Raw genomic sequence first — 4,806 nt, 5'->3', positions numbered from 1 at the left:
CGAACATTATCAGTAAGAGGAACTTCCCATTATGTGTAGTTGGATGAATTATAGGAAAGCACTTGCTGAGTTAAATGAGGCTACATTTCAGGCTACTAAAAAACCTGTGTTTGAAATTATTGTGCTGTTTTCGACGGTCTTGGTGCCACAAGGCTGCAAATAAACAGTGGTTCTTATTTTTTAAAAAGGACAGTAATTAGCTACATACAAACTTTAGACCTTAAAGCCTCAGGTGAATCTCAAGCACAATTTGATAATTATTAAAGAAATGGGGCTCTCTGCTCTTCCCTCTTTGACAGACAGTTGCATCTTCTTGTGCGATACCGGCCACATTCCTGAGACAGTCATGAAGGTCAGAGTAAATCGATTTGTCCACATTGGATGCCTGGTCATCAGGATGCTTTTAACTCTGGCAAAATGGATATTGCATATCAATGACCCCTTCACTGACCTCAGCTACATGGTCTACATGCTCCAGTATAATTCCACCCATAGCAAGTTATGCCACAATCAGGCTGAGAATGGGAAGCTTGTCATCAATGGAAGGCCCGTCTTCATCTTCTAGGAGCAAGCTTCCACCCACATCAAGTGGGGTGATGCGGGTGCTACATATGTTGTAGAATCCACTGATGTCTTCACTAACTTGGACAAGGTTGGGGCTTATGAAAGGATGCAGCCAAAAGGGTCATCCTCATCTCTGTCCCTTCTGCCGATGTCGACATGTTTGGGCATAAATCATGAGAAGTATGGCAAAAACCTCAAGATTGTCAGCAATGCCTCCTCTACCACCACTGCTTGGGTCCTCTGGGAAAGGTCATCCATGATGACTTTGGCATCGTGGAGGGACTCATGGCCATGGTCTATGCCATCACTGCCACCCAGAAGATCGCAGATGGCTCCTCTGGGAAGCTGTGGTATGATGGTTGTGGGGCTGCCCAGAAGACCATCATCCCTGCTTCTATAGGCACTGCTAAGGCTATGGGCAAGGTCACCCCTGAGCTGAATTGGAAGCTCACTGGCATGGCCTCCCAGATCCCAGATCCCAGCTCCAATGAGTCAAGAATCTAACCTGTGGTCTGGAGAAAGCTGCCAAATGTGATGACACTGAGAAAGAAGGTGGTGAAGCAGGCAGTAGAGGGCCCCCTAAAGGGCATCCTGGGTTACACTGAGGACAGGCTGCCTCCCATGACTTTAACAGTGATACTCCCACTTTCACCTTTGATGCTGGGGCTGGCATTGCGCTCGGTGACTGCTTTGTCAAACACATTTCCTGTTATGACAGTGGGTTTGGCTACAGCAAAAGGGTGGTGGGCTTTATGGTCCATATGGCTTCCAAGGAGTAAGAGATCCCTGGACCACCAGCCTCAGTGAAAACAAGATAAGGAAGAAAGAAGCCCTCAGTTCCTAAGGAGTCCTTGCCCCAACTCAATTCCCCAACACACTGAGAATATCCCATCCTCAACAGTTTCCATCCCAGAGCTCCTGAAGAAGAGGGAGAGGATTAGGGAGCCCTACCTGCTCATGTATCATCAATAAAGAACAATGTGCACAGTCAAAAAGGAAAGGAAAAAAAAAAAAAAAAGAAATGGTCTGCGAACATTAGAAATGAAAGTGGAGATGAGCAGGAGCTAGGAGGAGTTTATAAAGGATGAGTCAGGTCAGACTAGCTTCATTCTCCTTTGGACAAAATTTCTGAAGAGGTGGCTTATGTTCACCTGGATTAAGCAAGGCATTTGGCACAGTCAAAACAGAAACATAACCTGGATAATCGTACAGGGAAAAAGATTCATAAGTGCCTAACAACCATATCAAAGATCCTACTTACTGGACTGATTAATTCCTAGAGCACAATTTTCTATTGTTTAACAAAGGTCTCTCTTTTTTTTCTTTCTTTCTTTTTAAAAATAGCTACCACATTTGAGCACCTACTATGTGTTAGGCATTGTGCTAATCCCTTGACATGAATTTTATCCCCACAATAACCAAAGAGATAGATATTTTTCAAATTTTACATTACCTAAATTGTAAGATTGGTCCAAGGTCACCAAGCTATAGTCAGGAAGTATAAGCTTTTCAAATATGCAAATTACATGAAGCTGGAGAAAGAACAAATATGTTGGACTCTAGAATCAGGCTCTAAAAGAATCTAAACTCATTAGTACATCAGCTTAAATATGAAATTCATAGGTATTTTATTTGTTAACAAGCTCATTCTGAGTCAGGAGTGTTGGCGTGGCTGCTGAGAAAATGAAAAGATTCTGAGGTCTTATTGTAGGATAAGACTATCTGAAGAAAGGGAGGTGGCATGCTTGTTTTTTTCAGTATTTTCAGTTCCAAACTCTATACCTTAATATGGGGTGCATCGATCAGGACTTTTTTCCCTTGTTAATGACAGAGACTCCGTATGCAAGAAAGGAATTTTTTGGCTTACAGGGCTGAGAAGAGTTTTCAGGTAACCTACAAACCTGGAGAAGGAGCTGCTAGAACCTTGACTTGAGGGATGGAAAATAGGGTCTCAGAGCGAATGTCTCATCTCCGCTTGTCACTGTTCATTTTGCATGCTGGTCTTACCCTCTGTTATTTCATACAGGTCTTCACCACTGTCAGGGACCATTACTATCAAGAGTCTCGGCTTAGCTGTTCCAGTGGAAAGAGAAAGTTTCTGGCCCTATACCTCGATGGCAATCCCTGAGAAGAATTCTGTTTGGCCATGCTGCAGCCATATAGAAACCTTTGTCCTAATCACTATTGTCAGAGAGGTGGGGTAATATGGTTGGCCATGATTTTGTCATATGATCACTTTCTTGGCCAGTGGCTGCATAGGGTGTGGGGAAAAGCAGAATCTGTTACGAGAAGAAAGAGGATGAAGAGCGGGCTGAGCACATCACACTTGGTTTATTAACTTTGGACATGTTCTGAGAGGAACAGGGATAGGGAAGAGAATTGAAACTCTGCACTACGAAGACCAGATGAAGAACCAGAGATAGTTACTCTGAAAAAAGGAAAGTTCAGACAAGACAAAAGGATTGCTAAAAAGAAAAAGTAAACAATGTCTACATAGTTCAAGGGACAGGATCTGAACATCCTCATTGGAAGAAGGATTTCATTTTAAAGATGTTTTCAACTTTATGATATTTTAACTTTCAAAGCCAAGAGCTGTCCAAGGTGTCTCTAGATGACATAGGCACTCTGTCATTTCCATTTTGAAGGCATAAGCTGTTTTACCACTTGACAGGGAAGTTGCAGATGTGTTATGAGTATCAGATGAATGGTTGGACTAAATTACTTTAAGAGAGAAGCAATGGCTAAACCTAGATTTTAAAGTCAAATATGAATATGAATCTAAGCTTTGGTACTTACTATTTATGTGAAGTTGGACAAACTGCCTACTCCCTTTTAGCTTCATTTTTTAAATGGAGATTGTTATTATTACCTTGCAGGACTACTGTGAGTAGTGGAGATACCCTACAGAGAATTCCTTCTTCATTGATAACTCTTAATAAATTATAGTTTATGTGTATAAATATGCACACACACCACACACATACACACACATATACCCTGAGATTCTCTGACATCCTTGAAATACGGAAGCATGCCATACCCAAACCATAATAAACCCTTACATATGCACAGATCATGGCTATGCAAGTACCTGTGTGTTTGGAATGAGAGAAAGACCAAGAATGCAAGGGCAGCTGAGTGTATATAGTAAGAACGTATCAAGCAAATGTATCAAGACTGTCCACCATCTTGGAATTTACTGTCCTAGAATCCTAGCATCCCTTCGGCAGCTTTCAGAAAATTTAGATTAGCAAATAGGATCTAAACATGTATTTCATGAGGATTAAATAAGATGATAAGTGCAAAATTGCTTAGAAAAATTCCTAGCACCCAAGGAATTTTATTACCGCTCAATAAAATTTTATTATTATTTTCATTAAAGGTTTATCATACAGTCTCCCTCTACTATAATATGAGCTTCTCAAGACACAGATCATGTCATATTAATCTTTTTCCCAAGACTTTAGTATAATGCCTGGTGCTTTCTAGGCACTTACATAAAAGACGGGAAAAAAGGAGTTGTGGTATCAAGAACTAAAAACACACGATGAGGCCACAAGATAAAAATTATGACACAAATCGGTGTGTGCATTTACATGTGCAAGCTTGGAATAGACGTGAGAGAAATGAACTCTAATTGGTAATAGAAAAGGTGAAATAAGCATGGAAAAAAAAAAGAGGACCAAAAAGGGTAGAGGTTCAGAGGATAAAACTAACAGGCAGAAGTATGGCATTCTAATTCCATATGTTTCAGAGGCTGATATCTGTGTAACTCAAATCAGAAACATATTAATAATTCCACGAAGATGTTCACTTTCTATATTATACATCTGTGTCTGATGCCTTCAGGATTTAAGTTCCCATGATCAATTTCAGTTTGACATAACATTTTCATGTTCATTATGTTTGCTTTCTAAACCAGGGCCAAACTATCACCTAGTAGGTATTTATGGCAGGCTTGATTCACTCAAATTAACTGCCTGGTCCCTGTAGACATTTTGTGTTTATCACTTTTGCTCTAAAGAAGGGCTTTCCAATGTTTTCTATGCCATGGCACACATACAAAATGATAACACTTTATTTGTGGAGCCATTGAACTAATGGAAGAAGCTGCTAAGTGAAGGCCCTCAGAGTTCCAGCTGCCCCAGGCCCTGCCCTGCTGCCCCCAGGTTGAGAGGAACAGTATTTCAACAGACCTGTCACCAACTGGGGCTATTAGTGGGACAGGTCACCCCAGTTGGG

General features: G+C 41.1%; 1 pseudogene; it reads left to right on the top strand.

Annotated features, from left to right (window-relative positions):
• Window positions 1–427: 427 nt before the first annotated feature.
• Window positions 428–1,343, top strand: LOC137771472 (glyceraldehyde-3-phosphate dehydrogenase pseudogene; annotated as a pseudogene).
• Window positions 1,344–4,806: the final 3,463 nt, after the last annotated feature.

Source organism: Eschrichtius robustus, chromosome 11, assembly GCF_028021215.1.
Source record: "Eschrichtius robustus isolate mEscRob2 chromosome 11, mEscRob2.pri, whole genome shotgun sequence".
NCBI lineage: Eukaryota > Metazoa > Chordata > Mammalia > Artiodactyla > Eschrichtiidae > Eschrichtius > Eschrichtius robustus.
Note: the sequence above shows the minus strand (reverse complement) of the source record. Positions and strands in the feature narration are given on the sequence as shown.